This window comes from Andrena cerasifolii, chromosome 3 (assembly GCF_050908995.1).
Source record: "Andrena cerasifolii isolate SP2316 chromosome 3, iyAndCera1_principal, whole genome shotgun sequence".
In the NCBI taxonomy this organism is placed as follows: Eukaryota; Metazoa; Arthropoda; class Insecta; order Hymenoptera; family Andrenidae; genus Andrena; species Andrena cerasifolii.
The window spans coordinates 11,109,309-11,128,286 of record NC_135120.1 but is presented as its reverse complement, the minus strand read 5'-3'; the positions used below and the strand labels follow the sequence as shown (position 1 = coordinate 11,128,286).

General features: G+C 38.2%; 2 protein-coding genes across 4 annotated transcripts in view; both read left to right on the top strand.

The window, feature by feature from the left end:
* The window catches only part of LOC143367162 (cilia- and flagella-associated protein 58), a 78,544-nt gene that overhangs the window by 11,118 nt on the left and 48,448 nt on the right, over positions 1-18,978 (top strand). The gene's annotated exons all lie outside the window — the stretch shown is intronic.
* Positions 1-18,978, top strand: part of LOC143367159 (lateral signaling target protein 2 homolog) — a 43,493-nt gene that overhangs the window by 3,246 nt on the left and 21,269 nt on the right. The window lies entirely within an intron of this gene.

Below are 18,978 nucleotides of genomic sequence, written 5' to 3'. Positions count from 1 at the left end.
TAGTTTGCTAATTGACGTGATTCGTCGTTTTGAAAAAATGCACTTGGTCGGAATAGCAAAAAAAAAGAAAAGGTCGTTTTTTAAACTTTTTTTTATGAGCCTGTAACGAAAATTCAAAAAACCTGTTTGTAGATTCACGTAAGTTGTATACGTGTCTAAAATTTCATGAAAATCGGTTAACGTTGCTCTCTCTCTGAGCTATAAACGCTTAAAGATCACAGAATAAGGTCGAGAATCGCTGATTTTTGGAATTTCCGGGTTTTTGGAATTTTCATTACAGGCTCACAAAAAAAGTTGAAAAAACGATCTTTACTATTTTTTTTTTGCTACTCCGGCCAGGTGTATTTTTTCCAAAACGATGAAACTAATCCTTAGTAAAGTAATCCTTATAGCTTCTCAAAAATACTCAAGTCGTTTGGACCAATTTTAAAAATTTATACGACTTTAAAGTGTGTACGATTATGGTTGTGAGCCACTGTAACTCTTGTTGGCGTGACATGTAGCACCTGCTATAGTCATCTGGTTGCAAAAAAAGAAAAATTTCTTCGAGTTAATTATAAAGAAAAAAAAATGCCTGATTTAATGGAAAAACAACTATAAAAATTGAAGAATGTATAGCGCTTGAAACAAGAAATAATAATTGTTTAATAAAAACTAAGTTTGATAAGATTTAATATTGAATTCAAATAATTTTTTTAATTTATTACAAAGAAAGAGTAACTTTTTTCCTGAGATAAATTTACTTTACATCGATGATATAAGGCATGTATTATAAAATATGAATTATTATAAATAAAAATTAAAATTTTAAATTCTGTATATTAATTCATATTAGGTGGTGGGAACTTTGCAAAGTTTTCTATTTCTTCGTGCCTAGGCATGCAGAAGGAAAAGTAAGGTGGATGGTTTCCCCAATTAGTTATTCCTCTGAATTTATATAAATAAACTTGTGAGTCACTGTATTTCACTCGATTGGATTTACAACCAGTGGCTCAAAATAAACTTGAACTTTTTTTATTTGATCACGTCCAAGGAATCGTTTCATCGGCTTGCAGTTAAACTCGATCGACGTTCATCCTATTGCCCTCGTAGACTTCTTCCTTGATCGAGAATCGTAATAAACTGTATCAGCCTGCCCCCCGGGGTCTATAAATACTATCTTTCTATGTATATTAACTTTCTTCTGACTTTATACAGCAGAGCAACTGGTTCCTGCCCGTTTAATCGTTTCGTAGGAGATAGATGTACAGCATCTTGCTTTAAGATTAATTTGTTCTCCTCGTACGTAAGTGGCTCGTGAAGAAATTGATAGTCATATTTGAAAGTCATCCTTGGAGTAATTTAGGTCGTTAATATTTTTCTCAGACAGAAATATTCTATTAAATGCATTAGTATTTCATTGACTAACTAATTCAGTTCCCATAAGTTAAACTAGACGAATTGAAATAGCAAGCAAGTAGTTCTGAAGATATTCGAAGTTAGAGAAATTTATATTTATATTTCTTTCTTCGTTTATTTATTATAAATCGAGGCTTATAGAATGATATCTATGCTTCTATAAAAATGATATTCAGCAGAAAGTTGTTGGATTTATCTGAAACGTTCTATTCTTCCTACATTCTGAATGAATCTAACGATCGATGAAGATATGAGAATTCAATTATTTCGTACCTGAATGTAGTAAAGTGGAAGGCTAACTACGAAAATATGAAAAAAAAATGGAGCGTTATTAAGTTTGTAGTAGACGGAATACGGAATATTAATATCCAGAACGGATACTCAATTTCTCTGGGAATAATTAGTCAAGGATCGAGGCATGCACACAGATATCCCAGTACGACGCCTGTACTTTCGTTTGATCGTGACTCGTACACATTGGAAGAATACATTTAACGCTCGTACGGGTTAGAGCAGGCTGGTTACTTAGCATAGTTAGTATAGGTCGCGTAGATTGCTTAGATCGGAGACACTTTCATTTAATTCCACACTACGTACAGCGAAATGAGATATCGCGCTTGTCCCAATTAGAATGTCAGGCTGCATTTTGATAGCAGGGACGGGGTGATAATCGTTACCGGACGAATCAGTAACTGTTTCATATATTTAAGGGGACCCTCCGGTCGAAACGCCCTAAAAATAGACGATTTTCAAGAATTTTTTACAAGAGGAGTTTATAATGATCCTTAAAACTGTTTTTGGCTTTTATCGATACACTCGTTAGTGTGCAAAAATAATTTTCTTCCATGTTTTCCAAGTGGCGATTAGTGCAGCGCTGCCAAAAAGAGGTGTCTAAACGGTAACGATGAAATTGACTCGCAGGATTTCTTAATTTCTTAAAGTTTATATCAATGGCTGTCGCAATTATCTTCTGTCGCGGTAAAAACACACAAAAACTGCGATGGTCGGTGCACATTTGAACGAAATAGTATTTAAAAAATGGGTAATTTTACTCATAAATGTGCGGATAAAAAAAAACCGTGTCTCAAAAAATTATGTTAGAGGATCATGCGATAGCGAGTCCAATTACGAACCAAATGCCTCGAGGTTTTTTTGAGTCGGTTCGTTGGATCTTCTGAAATCTTGGTTGCCGTTTCGGCGCCACTTTTTGGCAGCGCTGCACTAAGCGCCACCAGAAAACGCATCAAGCCCAAAAACATGAAACGGAAATCTTTTTGCATACCCTAACGAGTGTGCTAACCCTTCGTAATTACAATATATAATTACAAATTGGTCACATGGGTTTCACTGCACCCCAGCGTCATTTTTGACTTACCATTTTCGTATTTTTTAATCCCTTAACTTTTGACTGATAATTGTACAGCCGTAATATTCATACAATCATGCTCTAATTGTCTTTTTCTAGAAATGTAAATTTTGATACGATGGAATTTGCAGTTGAAAGAGGCGATTTTTTCCACGATAATAATTCCTCTTTGGAAGTCGTAAATGCGCGACATTTGAACTCGAAAATTTTATGTCTAACCAATCCAGCCAATCTAACCAAGCTAAGTAATTTAAAAAATATTTTCGCGAATGTCTCAGAAACTAAGGTCCAGCGGCGGTAAACGCGTACAGGAAAAAGTTGCTCAAAAACTGGAGTTTTACAGTAGATTTAAATTTTATCAAAATCGGCGATGAAAACCTAAACCAAATAACCCCCCACATTTACATAAGCAAGTCGCATTAACAATATCCTCGGAGTGGTTGACAATAGCAGAGGGGACTCGGCGAGACGTTAAGTTTACGATTTACTAGCCACCCTGTACACGCAAGAATGAGCATCCTGCACAGGGGTGTACCAAAAGCGACGCGGAAGCGCGGCGTCGTATTCGGGGGGTGGATCGGCGGCGGCAAAAGAGGGTCAACGATGCGTTCGAATGACTCATTTCAGGGTGCTGTTTCTTACGGTGATACCGTCGGCGCGGAACGACGTGAAAAACATCCGTTCGCTATAATTCGTCGCGGCAATCCGCGTGCTACGGCCTTTCTCCTTGAAGCGCCGACATAATTACAATGGCTTTCGTATGTCTCATACTGGCCGAGGCGCGAGAGATATGGCACGAAGCAGACTTCGGCATTATTTGGATAAAATATTTCAGAAATTATTCAGAACTCACAAAAGTTCGTTTTATTGAACTTCTTCGAGGGGTCTTTATTAAAAGTGAAAATGTATTACATATTTTTGGGGGATTAGTGCTGGGAGAGAGATATGAGTGATTCCTGTTGTCCAGACAAGAAGGAAATGTGGAGAAAGTAAGGAGTTTCATTGGGCACCATTTGGAATTAATTAAACCTCTCAAAGCCAAAGAAAATCGACTCCATTTTCTATGCACTCTTTTATTTTAAGGATGTATCGGGTGTACAGTGACTCGCATTAATATTCGGACACTTTTTAAAGTCGCATAACTTTTTTAGAATTGGTCCAAACGACTTGAGTTTTTTTTTTGAGAAGCTAGATTTCGGGAATTTTCGCGATTCTCGACCTTATTCTGCGATCTTTAAACGTTTGTAGCTCGGAGCAACGTTAACCGATTTTGGTGGAATTTTAGGCACGTATACAACTTACTGCAATCTACAAACAGTTTTTTTTTTTTAATTTTCATTACAAGCTCACAAAAAAAGTATAAAAATCGACCTTTACTATTCTTTTCGCTATTCCAAACAAATACATTTTTTTTCAAAACGACGAAACGCGTCAGTTAGCAAACTAATCCTTCTAGCTTCTCAAAAAAACTCAAGTTGTTTGGACCAATTTTAAAAAAGTTATGCGATTTTAAAAAGTGTCCGAATATTAATGCCAGTCACTGTATAATCTTAGACAAAGGTACATGAGATTTGAAATACTTGAATATCTACATACGTCTTACGCATAGAAAGATGCAAGGAACTCGAACGACAGTTGGAGTCTTATTTTTACTCCTAGAAAGCTATTTGTCACTTTACGAATGCTTTTCCCAGCATTATATGCGGTTTTCTTCATGTACGAACCTAAACTTTGGGCAGTGAAAATGCCCTGCATTCAACTGTGTAACGCACAATTTCCTCAAGTTATTTATTTCTTTAAAACGGTGTAGCGAAAACAATTGAAACTCGGCAGATATTTCCTTCTATCCATACACCGCACGTACAAAAAAATTGAAAGCATTGCTACCATTTCTTCAACATTTTTTCAGCTGTTTTATCTGTCAAGATTGTCTCTTTCCATAAGAGTACGTGTAGAAACAGTGAAGATTAAAATCGTTACAACTCGGCAACCGTTTAGTGAAAACGTTTAAAATTTTTGGAGCACATCAGGAAGATTGAAAAGAACAATCTCACAAATTTTCATCAACTTGGTACGATTTTGAAGATAGATCCCATACGTTCTTAAAATCCAAGCACATAGCTATTGCTAAACTTATCAGTTCGCTCTATTTTTATTTAACGCAGCTAATCAGTTTAGCTTCCTCTATTATGCCACATCTCAATCATCTGATCTGAATCACACGCGTATATTTATTTCCCTTTCTTCCACAGATTTGTGTCTCTTTTCTTCCCATTCACCGTGATGCAACCGGTGTTTGGTCTGTCACAGGCGGTGACTGGCGTCATTAAGTCACCTCTAATAATACATCCATAACAACGCGAGACGGATTAAAAGTTTGTGGCCCGGGAAGTAAATAAAGAGGTTCGACAGTGTTCCCTTACTTATCGGGAATCGGCTGAACCTCTTCGGTGAATCACCGGGCGTTTTTCAACGCTGTCGCCGAATGGAACCGCGCTCGGACTCGATAACGCGCCAGTGGTGACACTGTGGCACGTTTTTACACGCGCGCTCTTGTTACATGATTGCGGTGCCGTTGTAAACGAAGCCCTCGGTTTTGTCATCGAAAGGAGAGCGTGTCGTTGTAGCTTGCATCGGCGGGCACGGCTGTAATCGAAATTAGTGGAACAACGTTATGATTGAGTCCTTCTTGAAGCATGTCAGGAAGTCAATTTGTGGTTAGTCCACCATGAAGCGTATTACAGTCATCAGCGTTGAAAGTTCTGAAACGCGTTCCGCGCGAAGGTTGGACTCGTACGTAATAAAGCAGGATAGTGGAATCAGCTCCTCGCGAGCTCTGTGCGAAATTATATAGTTTTGCAGAAAGACTAATTTGTTCTGCTTCGTTTTATCGAACGAAATTGTGCAAGACTGTGGAAGTCGTTACAGTAATTCCTCCCTTCGATTTGGAAGCAGTTTCTGTGGGATATCGAATTAGAAAATTCAAATGCTAGTTGGTATTTTCAGGTAGTTGTTTACATTCAATTTAATTTCTGGCGGTCTTTATATGAGATTCGAAGAATAGAGTGAATTGAAACTTCGCTTCAACTTATTCGGTATACAATTTTATCTACACTAGAGGAACTGCGATGAGTCGTTATCGAGATGGCTCCAGGGCACATAGTTAAGTACGCTACTCTTCACTGTATTTTTCTTTAGAACCAGCTGTTATTTTATTTATAGAAATTTCTGAATAAAGGCGGTGAAAAGGGCTGAGGTCACTTCGCCTCTCAATTTTTTTTTTTAAATTGAAACTTTTATATACACCGCTATTATTTGTTCAGGTGTAAATGCACAAAGAAGGTCGTCGAATTTCTGTCCAATCTCAATGTCAGTGTCTTGAAATTTCGTAATAGCCGCTGTTAGTGGGTCAGGTGATAATGGCCTTCCACTCGATTACGCAAAATAGGAGTCAATTGCGTTTTTATAGGACTCGCATTAGTTTGGTAATTTGCATCGCCCTATTAGGGTTGATCTGAAAATTCAGTATGCCATATTCAAATTACCATGGCTCGTCCGTGCGCAATACGTTCAATTAAACATTCCATGTAGTGCGACTTAATTAAATTACAGTCGACCGTTCTATAGATAATAATGACCAATTTACGATTGCGTGCTTGAAATTCACCTTCTGCATGAGTTCTGGCCGTTCAGCGTTTCTCGGACAATCTGTCCCATCTTCGCCAACGCTCTATTTGCTTTTATAGCTTTGTTCGCGTTTTGTTGTGCAGTATCCAGAGTGTCTCGTCCTCGTATTATTTTAATAATAATACAACGCTGATACAATATCAGTGGCTAAAAAACCTTTCTTTCTTGCAGATATTCACCTCGTTATCCCCGTGTCTATCTCTCACATACAGTTTACGTATTCCGTCTTTGATACGCACAGTAGCAAGAAATTACTTCTCAGTGGCCTTGTGTAATCACGCGTCATGAATTAGCGCCTACAATGGCACGATTTACAATAGAAATCGCGTTTCACGCAATTAACCCTTGCACGGTGGATAGTTTAACCGCACGTCGGATGTTGGGTCCGTTTTGACCCATAGCTTCATTCATACACGCCTCAAAAGGAACTTCTTATATTAGATGTTACTTACAAAGGAACATCGCGATCCCTTACTCACCGATTGGAACGCAACTTTGTGGGTTTACAAAGTGACTCAAGACAAGAACAACGGCATGCTTCGTTCGTGCTCAATCGCCCTTTAAGGGTGTGCAAACTAATCTCAAAGTAAAATCGTCATTCCCACTTTTTCGCGTATAACCCCTAAAGTACAAGAGACAGAAAGAAATGTTTCAAACAAAAGTTTAATGGTGCAATAAGTGTTACAAACCTGCGTTAAAATAAATTCTGAAAAAAAAATTTTTCTTCATATTTTCTAAAATTCTTTTCAAAATTTTGTTAACGTAGGATTGCAGCGTTTATTTTACCATTAAACTTTTGCTGGAAATTTTTGTTCCGTCTCTTGTACTTTAGGAGTTACACGCGAAAAAGTGGGAGTGCCTATTTGCCTCTGAGATTAGTTTTTACAGTCTTCAAGGGCGATTGGGTACGATTACATAGTTCTCTGTTTAGATAATTAAAGTTCTTATTTTTCCTAAAAATTAACGCTCATCACAAGCAAGGCTGGTAGCTAAGATTTGTGGTGGGCCCGCACGGACCCTGCAGGCTCCAGGCGAGTGTTAAGCAGTAGTGGGCGTGGCCTCGTGCGGCCACTGTATTTTACTGCGCCTCTAGCTCTCCCTCCACATCTTTTCCTCTTACTACCATCAATCTATACACAAACAAAAGCTTCACGAATTCATAAAAGAGAAAGCAACGAACCTTGAAGTGCCTGGAATGCTAGCACCTATAAAAAGCAGTAGGGGTACATACTGTCCTTCGCAGGCCTTAAACGCGCCTTCTCACAATTTCGTGACAGTAGCTCCCTTATCGACAGGACGTTCCGAGGACCGTCATTAATTTACAGCGAAGTAAACGATCGTAGGGGAACAATTTCCATGCGGGATTCATTGTGCAAGGTTCCGTGAATCAGCAACGCGTCCACGGTTCTTTGAACGCGAACCACGGCGGCACGATTCGCACGTACACGCCGCGGAATCATTGTCTAGTCGCGTGCAGTATTTTTGCATACGCGCGCGATCGCGCCCACCAACCCCGTTAGGTCCCCCCGCGATTTTTTCTCTCGCGTTTTGCATAATCGCCGACAATGATATTACGCGTTGGCTGGGCCACATTCGCGATTGAATCTCGATACCCGGCCCAAGCAGAACGCGTTTCTTGTCGTTGTTAATTTACATTTATTATTTCTTTTTGTTTTTAACAACGCGTTTACTTCTTCCCGAACGTTTCCTATATACAGTAACACGGACTATTACAGTAAGTACTGGGGGATGCTGTATCAATATTTTTACAGTAGGATTCAGTGGCAATGTAAACATGACTGAATTAATTCAAGAGCTTTGTAAACAGAAAACAAATGGATTTTATTTTTTAACCCTTCCGTTGCGAATTTAAATTTTCGGACGATTCTTGAAGAGTGGCAGTTTTACATAAATAAAAAGAGGTTTTCAATTTTCAGTTTTTCAATTTTTTTCGGAGAACATTGCTGAATATCGCAGTACAGGAGAATACATTTTTTAATGCGTGGACTGTAGTCGAAATCCGCATCGAACGGGAATGCAGCGGCGTTCGAATATAGTCGAAAAACGCAGCGAAAGGGTTAAGTAAATTTTTATAGTCACATAATGAATTTGCATAAAAAATACTTTTATCCGTCCAACTCGGCTCCCCGATGATTAAATCCTGAGTGCGTTACTGGTAGGATTATATTATGACTGAGCTTTCAGCAGTTTTGCCTGCAATTTACGTTGCACGTAGTGAATTTTAATAGGTAACCAAGTGGGTGGTTAGCCGAGGGTGTTTGTGGGATACAAATTTAATATCTTACAGCTAACTTGTGCCTAATATATACAGGGTGGCTTAATAAGAATCACGACTTTAAATATTTCCGGAACCATGGAAGTAAGAGACAAATTTTTTTTAATAAAAGTTGTTTGATGTGTAAGGGGTTGTGACCATTTGATGGCTGCTTTCATAGCAAACAATTTTTATTCAAGTAACTTTTCTCTTCCATGAGTTCCATGATTATTCAGGGTGGTAATTCTAATTGGTCCACCATGTGTAATATAGTAGGGTTCTGCGTGATGTAGATTAGGTGTCGAGTATGCCAGGTAATTCTAGTAGGTGGTTTAATAACGGAAAAGAGTGGTGAAACAGCATACTCTGCTGATTTTATGTAGGACTGTTTATTCTCCGCGCGTGGGTCACCGATGACCCAGTGTGCTGATACAGGGTGGGTGGAGCGGTGCACGCTGGGAAACAAATTTGTGGCGGTTGTTGAAAAGCGTTTTGAAACTACGAGAAAGTGAGAAGAATAAAAGTTGGTCAGTTTAAAGGGGGGCATGCGATAGCGGGGAGATTACTGTACTCGAGATTGCTTTCGAGTTTTTCAGGTCATCAGCGGCTTTTTCCTTGTAAGTGGAAACATATGTTTTGTTAATGCTTAAGCTAATATGTATTCACGTGCTTTTATTTATATATAGTGCGAGATGTTTTATGTGGAAGATCGTCTGTTCTAGTGTTACCTGTTTTCCGCCAATCTCGTGTAAGTAGCTCTTGTAATGCGTGCAATTCAGTAGGTGAACACAGGTTATTGAATTTGGAGGATTAAGGGGACTAGGCAGTCAGAAACTCGATTTTTATTGTTGCATTTTTCGAAACTACCACCCTTCCCGAGTAAAATGCCGTTTGGTTTATGTTAAAATTTGCAAAATTAAGTATTTTACAGCCGAAAAGGTGGAGCGCGTCATAAATCGTTTCTGCGCGTGCTGATTACACGAAAATGTACCTTTAATTGAGTGGTCAGATATAAAAGAATCAGTTAATTATTTCTCACATGCCCCCAATCTTACAATTATCTAAACCTGATAATATTCACAATATCGTTCCTTAAAACCCATCGTGAATCACGATCATGAATCACCCACTTTTCTAACAGAAGCTTGAAATTCAATTTCCTCGAAAACAAAACCCCCAATGAAAACGCTTGCACTACACTTCCCGCTCATTTTTACCCAACGTAATGTCCCCTCACTCGATCCTATCACGAATTCGTCTCCACTCTGTGCATCGCTGCAAGTACCGATATAGTCGATAGAAAATGATTAATCAACGTAAATATCGCCGATGTATTTTTGTGCGCGGTCCGCTGGGGAGTTGACACATCAACGAGGGTCAATTAGAATCCAACGAATTATACGAGCAGGGTGGTGGATGCAGCAATAATAAAGCATCGGCCGGGAGGAATTACTCCCGAGATTGAAACCGGGAATATTTCTGGATCGACGAGTTCCTCTGTTTCGGGCTTACAAAAAAAAAGAACGGTTGCCACGTAGGTATTCGTCGCACGCTGTCACAGCAACAACCTTTCGTTCTTGATGGGTCGTTAGCGAGGAAAATGGAAATTTCCTCGTTCACGATAAGCCGTGCGATTCAAGCGGGATTTTGTCCTTTTGCGGTCTTATGCCCAGTTCTAGTCGATATCCCATTTCGTTCGAGGCCAGCTCGACGCATGGTAGGTACTTACTGGAAATATTTATTGCGTCACCCCCAAATCCACGTCTTATGAAACAATCTTCGTAACTACACGATTGGCGTAAGAAATATTGTGGAAATTAGAAAGGTGGCATGATAAGGGTTGCTCATTATTCTTTTGGAGAGGTACACCCCCGTTTAAAAGTATTAGGGGGAGGGGTTATTCCATTAACTCTAACTCTGGAGAATTTTATATATTTTAACACATTAGGTAAGATTTACCAAAAAATAAAAAAGATGTATTCTCTGCTTTTCTTTAGGGTGCGTCCTTAAAATACGTAAGGCTTTTTGAGGGGAAAAGGGGTGATGAATTTTTTCGTTTTCTTGCGAAGGGGAGAGCGAGTCAGCCAGCGGCCTACATAATATTTTTTTAACCTAATTTTCAATATGAGTAATATAAAAAACGATGCTCCATCGCATACGCGAAATCGAATTAAATGAATTATATAAACCTTTAAAAGAATTTTAACAAGTATGAAAATGCAATGTAAAAAATGTGACGTTAGGAGGGCGGGGTGGAATATAAAGTCTTACGAATTCTTCTACTGGGGGGAGGAAGGGGGTGAGAAATCGCCAAAATTACCCTTACGTAATTTAAGGATTGCCCCTTATTACGATCTTTCCTACCTTCTTCCTTTTTAAAATATGTACCATTTGTTTGCTTGCAATATTTCTATGGTTTTCCTTATCGTTATTATTTCCGTAATTTTCTTACCATTTTTCTGTGAACCGAGGCGTTCCATTCAGAGCAGTAAACTTACAGATGAATGAGCGTGCGGCTGTTAATTTCGAAATTACCGTCAACGCTCCATAATGTATGGTCAGTTTTAGTCCCACGTACACAGCTGGAAATTTTCGCCGCGTTTCGTCGCGATAAGCGCGTGGCACGCGGCTTTACTGTGTATCGATTGCGATAAGGACACATATGGGGGACATTTGCGTGGCTCACGGTTGGCACTTGATCAACGCGCGGAGAAAGATTGTCCAAACAAGACACGTGCTTGTTACACAGACATACTCTGTCCACATCACTTGTCGTCCCTTATTTGTCACAGAATTGTGTATCAATAGTACCATACGTTCCAGGTGAAAAAGAGTATTTCGCTAATTGAAATGCATCTGATTGAACGAACAATTAAGCTACAGACAAAGGCACATGTAAATGTGACATGTGTCAGACAATGATGAAGTACCATCGGTATTCCAAATAACGAAGTGGTTCAAGCGAAGATTATCAACTAACAATCAGCTGTGATGATCATTTACATAAAACTTTCACGAAGATTTAGTTCGCACATATTCAAGAGCATGAATTACTTCGACGTCTGAAGTGTGTAGTTCACTAGGATAGAATAGTTAGTACTCGCTCAAACAAAAATACCCGCGGCTCGTTCGAACCCATCGCTACTTTCACCAAATGTGTAGCACTCAGTGCCCAGACTCTAGTTAAGGAAATCAATAGAATAAAGAGTCCCTTTTGCGACTTCTGGGGCGTCGGTCCAACTCGATTTACATTTCGACCCCAAGTTAATTACTCGATAATCTTAAAAAGGCGTTCTTAACGGTTCCGCCCACAGATTAGATTACGTTACACGCTTCGAAAATAAGCATTCGTGCGTTCAAAATGCGATTCTCTCTTCGTTCCCACTGGCATATCCGTTTTAATCGTGACTACGATCGTTCCTCATCTAGAAATTTTAATCGCGCGATAAATCCTCGGATGATCGACGGTTCGTCGGAGCACGTTATACGTTCCACTGAAAATCCGTCGTGGTACGTGCGAGAATGACTCTCCCGCGGACGTTCCCAGACCCATGAGGCAACAAATAACGCGCCCAGTGGACAGATGTTCGCGAAATCGTTAATTTCACGAGTTTTCAAGCTCAAGCCTCAAGAGAAACTGGTATAATAAATTTCTGATATTAGTATAACAGATTTTCTTACTTCCACGTGTCGGGTCGCAGCGGCACCGAGGAGCGTTTTGAAAATCGTGGTTCACACGTTTGAAGGCACTTTACGGATCGCCCGATGGCGGCCAATAAACTGCATACGCGCCAGGGTTACGATGTTACGGCTCGCTTTTCTTCGTCTCCTTATGCAAGATATTGTTTGCACGGGCAATAAATGCGGGCCCGCCTCACGTGAGCCGATGGTATCGATTCAAAGTGCATCGACACGGCCGTTATGCAAGCGCAATTGCACGAGCACTGGTATCGTTGTGCATCCTAATTTACGTATCGTTGCGTCGCTCGAAATAGATAAGGGAGCACGAAGGCATAACACGTGCTCAGGTGGATTTTCGAAAGTCTCGTGTGCCAGTTAGAAAAAAAATTCTGCGAAACCGCGAACGGTGTTTGCTTCGGAAAACGAAACTTCCTGCGTGTAACTTTGCTAAGGTGTTAAATTGCTGATGCGCGACATTGCGCCGACGATAGAAATTCGCTGTTTGCGAAACGGCCGGTGTCGTCTAGATAGACTCGATAATTCCCTTGCAGCCGCCAGGTGTCGGTGAGATTTTCTTGTGCATTTTGTAACGAATTTTGGAAAATATGTACCTGACAGTCCTAGCACTGGTTTAGGTTTGGATACCTCTCTTTGAGTTTAGCGTTTCAGTAGAAGTTTTTTTTTTTTAAAGTTGACGGGAGATTTTGTGAGCTTCAGAAATGGGGTTAGATTCTTAAAGCAGTGGCATCGCAGAATTATGATTGGTATGGTTCCAATGTAGATGGTTTTTTAATAAATTTTTATTGAATTGTTTTGAGTGATTTTATTTAATTTGAATCAAATTTGGAATAATCGATGTTTTAAGAGTTTTAAATTATGTCATATAGATATGGATACGAGTTTGATCGTTTTTAAAATTTTATACGGAGAAGCGTAGCTACTCTTTTTTTTTCACTTTTTTTCTGAAAAAGGAAGAGATCCATATTTTGTTTTATATATATGCATCGCTATTGCTCCCCAATCCCGCGGGCCATTCTGCAATTATTGGCGTGCACTATCTGGAGAAAACCTCGTTACGCTTTCTAAATCCGTTTTCGATGTTGATTTTTACGAGTCGTCTTCAGTGCTGCGTCTCCCGTGGTTAATGGGTGATTCGTGTTTCGCGTTTAATATCGTTTAATAACGACTAGACGGAGAGAAAATCCTTCGTTATTTCATCGTGCTAAATTCGGACGTTTGTAATGTATAAAAAGAAAAACAAATCGGACTCCATCGCTAAACACTAATAAGATAAAATAATTCAAAATTTTCTTTCAACTTCTTTTGAAAGTTTCATTACTTTAAAAAAATTTAATTTTGTGAATTTAAATACTTTTCCAACAAAGCGAGTTAAACATTAATTTTGTATTAGATAATTTAGTACTTATATTTATAAGTATACTTCTTAAGGTTTGGGAAAATTTTGTGTTCCTTTGAAGGTCTAATTTGTCATGAATATTTAGTTTAGTTTACTTTGAATATTACTATGAATATTATTTGTATCTCAAATCAAAGACTTTTTTAGAAGGCCTTTTTCAAAATATTCAATTTTCCCTTTAATTTATTGTTTCAGTAATAATGCAATTAGGTGTTTACATAACTATCAGGAAAGCAGAAGTATAATTATTGTGCCGGTGATTACGAAAGTGGTACACTGAACAAAATGTTTCACAACATATATGCTCTTCTAATATAAAAGTTATCTATCATTGTAAATTTTTATGAGTAACTTGTTCGAAAATGTGTTTTTTAATCCTTTGAATGTTTCCCAAATTTCAAAAGTACACAAACGTACTTTTTGGATCTTCGCAACATAATAAATTCAACCATTTTTTCGAACAACGGTAATTTTTATTTTCCAATACTTTGCCACTAATCACTTTACCATTTTTGGTAATGTATTTTTCACCACTATTTCTCCAAATTTTTCTCACATTTTCCGCATAATAATTAAGTATATTTAGCGTTTTCTTTCTTTCTTTCTTTCTTTCTTTTCTTGCCCCACGTCTAAGGTTAATACATAATACAAAAATATGTAATTATTTCCTTTCTTACAAATTACTTGCAGAGAACAAATGACTCATGTCGCGGTTCACTATGAAAGTGACGTTATCATATCATCGCTTATTTTGCACCATTTCTTTCATAATATTGAAATATAAATCAATAAAGCACGAAATAAGCTGAATCTCAATTTTCGGTGTTTCTCACTTTCATAATCACCGGCAAAATTAATAAAACACAGCTTTTACATTTTCTTTACTAAATTTCTTAATTTCTCCACTATTCGAGTGACTGCATAACGAACAAATTCAGTGTTTCCCATACTCTGCAGCTGAATCGCACGATTTGTTGCCACGAACTCTTGCGATGCCATAAAAACACCCACGAGGTGTGCCTCGTGTCAACAAATTTTGTTTTTCACCAGATAGGTACCTCCTGCTTCGCGAAAATAAGAAGGGAATCGAACCTCTAGCTTCTGCGGCGAAACACTTGCGAAGCTGTCGTTAATTCAGAGAGCGATAAGGCGATAACGGACAAATGCTTTATACACAATTGTATCCCCAGTTTCTCAACAACATTGTTCGCCGCTGTCTCTGGCGAAACATCTTACTTGATGCCACTAATTGAAAATTTTTTCTTCATCCACACAAGAGCCTGATAATGTTTTCTGCTCTTTATTAGAAATCGACACTTACCTATTGTTCGATTACTATATATTTTCATGGATACACTGTGCCACAAACATGTCTTTATCACACGTATGGCACGGAGATTAAATTTATATTTCGCCAATATCCACAGGATTAGATTAAACGATAAACATTACGCGATAAACATTAAACTCTTTCATCTTTTCATTTGTCATTCGCTAGTATTCGTTATCTCCACTGTGCGCTTGCAATAAAGAACTATTACCATTCTTATACTTATGGTGATATCTACTAAACGATTAATCAAAAGCATACTGTGTTCGCGTCGTTTAATGCGTCTCTAGACGGGACAGAAAAAATTCTATTCGAGAAAGAAAGTTTTACAGCAGGCACCGTCCAACCGCGCTTACATTGATTCCACCCTGTATGTACCAACATTCTCCAATTTCTTCACCACGAACATAAGTAGGTACATAGTTGTTAAAATGGAACACGGGGTACATAGTTGTGCACCTGACTAAAACTAGGTTACATTTTAAAATAAACTTTCTTGAAGGCAAAGCTGAATTCGAAAACAAAACTTATTCTACAATTTCGACTTACTTTTGCACAAGCATGTATATTCATTTCTCCCATATTTACTGATAAATTCTGTCAATTTTCAATCACGAATTTTCCAACCCGATTTTCTCGAAACCGGAGGCACGTACGAAAACATGTTATTCGATCTGTTTTCGCGCAAGAAATTTATGGCTGGTTGTAGCACCAGCCCTGACCCACCCCGCATAGGTAACGGACATTCAATTACCGTTATTCCGTAGGTGGTGTCAATAAAAGCACGGGCGGAAGTTTCCTTTCGTGCGGCGGCGAAATTAATTAACTCGCCATCTGATTAAAAAAGAACGAGCTATCTTTGTTCTTGCTGCGAGCCGCGCGTTGTGCAAATGATAAAGCCGGGGGGGCGGTAAGGGGAGGAGGAAAAAGTTTCGCCGTTAAATAAATCAACGCTATTTGACGTAATTAGGATTGAATCGCTGCGCTCGTTCATTGAAGATCGCTGGTTACGGAACATAAAGTATCGTACGGTCCTCCCCCATTTAATTACTGCGTAGGTATAATTAGCGTCATTGTTCCGCGACGCACGGGTTTATATCAATTTATAAATATCTTTTTCTCTGCCTCGTGCCCATCGAGTTCCCCTCGCGGAGAACGTGCGCGGAAAATTACTTATCGTTTCACTGAAAAGGGGAACATTTCGAATGAGTTTTCAACGCATGATTCCAGTGTGATCTGTGCGCAACGCTGGTGTAATACGGAGTAGAAATAAATGGAAAATATTATTCGCCTTCGAGAGAATTTGATAAGCAGTCGTGCAGTCGACTAGAATTTGGCAGAATGCGTCAGTAACCATAGCAGAGCTTATAAGATATTGCTACATATTTGTCGAAAGTGAAGAATAACTTTTTTTTTCAAGTGAGGCCTTGTTTTCGAGAGAGTCAAGTTAGAATATTCACTAAAAATCGATTTTCTCGGAAATAAGGGAGAGGCAAAAATAAATGGAGAATGGTTTGAAAAGGAAACCTGCGTTCCCTATTATCCGTTTCCTTTTCTAATAGGTATCGACATTTCGACCAATAATTGGCGGTGTTCAGAAATGGTGGCCCTTGAGTGGTTTTATTTTTAGCTGTGTATCGTAATAGGACGCAAAGCGAAATTATGAAATATGGAAAAGTAGTTTTTTCTGGTACGAGTTTTTTTTTTTAAATTTCATTCTTTTGCCGAGTAGAGCACGTATTAAACAAAAAATTGACGTTGAACATCAAAGTCGCGACGAATTTGGCGACGTGTTTTCTTTTTGACTAGTGTCTACTGCTCCAGATGCATAGATTCGCTTGTGAAAGTTGTAACCATTAACTTTTCTGCACTCCGTAACAGTCCAGAACCTAATTAATGATATTTAGATTTATTAATTTCGCTGCTATCTGCTTCTCTTTTAAATCATCTAATATCATATACTTTAGTGCTTCCTTATCAGAAATTATTGAGCGTGAAACACTAAAGTTATCGTTACAAAATTAAATCGTATCGCTATGGAATCACTTTATAAAAGAGGTTTATTCAATTTTAAAAAAATTCTGAATATCTTGATGCTCAGTACTGTGTGCAAAGAAATTATCCTTCGAGGAGAATGAAATCCATTTAATTTACATACACCATTTACCACACAATTGATGAATAATTAATTATTCTTACATGAATTCTACCATATACATTGTTCGAATAAAAGAATCTACGATATTTGCAAAACAATTACGCTTGTGCGTTTAAACCATACATGACTTATCTCTGCGATAAGACGTTTATCGAATTACCGTATGCGATAAAAATTGGACAGACATATATAACTGGTGTAACCCCGCAGACACATGTAAATGTTAATCAAACGAAACTTCTGATAACGAGACATACGTATAGCGAAGCGCGTCAACTGTTGGTCCATCTCTGCTGGTACATAGTTCCTTTAGATGCATTCACATACAATGAAGATACTTGCGAAATTTTTTTTATCCGAAATTAGACTTTAATCAGTGACTAAGTATTTTGATTATTCTGTATTTACAACAAATATCGGCTTATGCTGATGATTGAAAAGCCGTATATGTGTCACAGGGCAATTTTATAATCAGCCTTTTTGTAAGAATCTTAGCCTTTTGACAAAATTTTTACAATAATTTTTAATACTACTGGAGACTCTAGCTTTAATGTATTGAAAACATTCGGGAACAAAAGGTATTAAAATATAATAATAATAATAATAATAATTCGTCTTTATTCGCCACAAAATTACATAGATAATTAAGTGACAAATGGGCGAGATTCATCATAACTGCTGTTTTGCAACCTAACCCCAATCGTATATCGTATACATTTATTAATATATATAAAAGTATTACAGGAAGGCTACGATCTTTCAGCCTAACTGAGGCAAAAACGTTTTTTTTTCTCGATAAAAAGGCTGATTTTACAGTTGTTCTGCGACATATGCATTTCTTTTCTTAAAAATATGGAAATAACGCACTGATACTAGGGATTTTCTCCTACGAGACACTTCTGTGTCCTACGACTGACATTTTATAAATATCCACTTGATCAAAGTAGCATTGGATTGAAGAAAATAGAAAAAGCACAGATGCTTGCGAACTTATCAAAAGTACCAATCATCGATCATAAAAGTGTCTCGTGACTTTCGTGTAAGGAGGTTTTAATGACATCTGAAGAGGAAATACACGAGGGGACTCATGGAAAGAAGTTGTCCAGTTTATTCCCATAGATGACTTTGATAAATTTCCGCAGCCGAGACAAGTGCCTCGATAAGAAAGGCGATTATGCTAAAAAGTAGACTGGATATGTGCTTACATCAGTCGAGTAAGCAATTCAATTGAACTTGATTACATTAACATTTGATCTGACACGCTTTTTTTAAGCAAACTTACGCTCGCCAGCGTTCTCCTTCAAATTCCCTTATTCATCCACTCTCGAAGCCCTTTAAACTCACACTTAATAATATCTCAAACTCGCGAGCTCACATTTAACAATATCTCGAATTCGTGGGGCTCAAAATTAATAATATCCCGAATTCGTGAATTTACACGTAACACTATCTTGAATTCGTGAACTCAAACTGTGAAGTTTGAGTTTAAGTTTGAACTATTATTAAATATCTCCAATTACGCGAACTCACACGTGACACTTATCTCCAATTCGTGAACATACGCATTTTACTAGCTCCCCGTCGTAAATTTCCCAGAGGATTCTTCAGTTCCTAGTAAAATCTCGTCGAGTTTCCCTTCCCTCGTGTAACGCATACTCCAAAATCT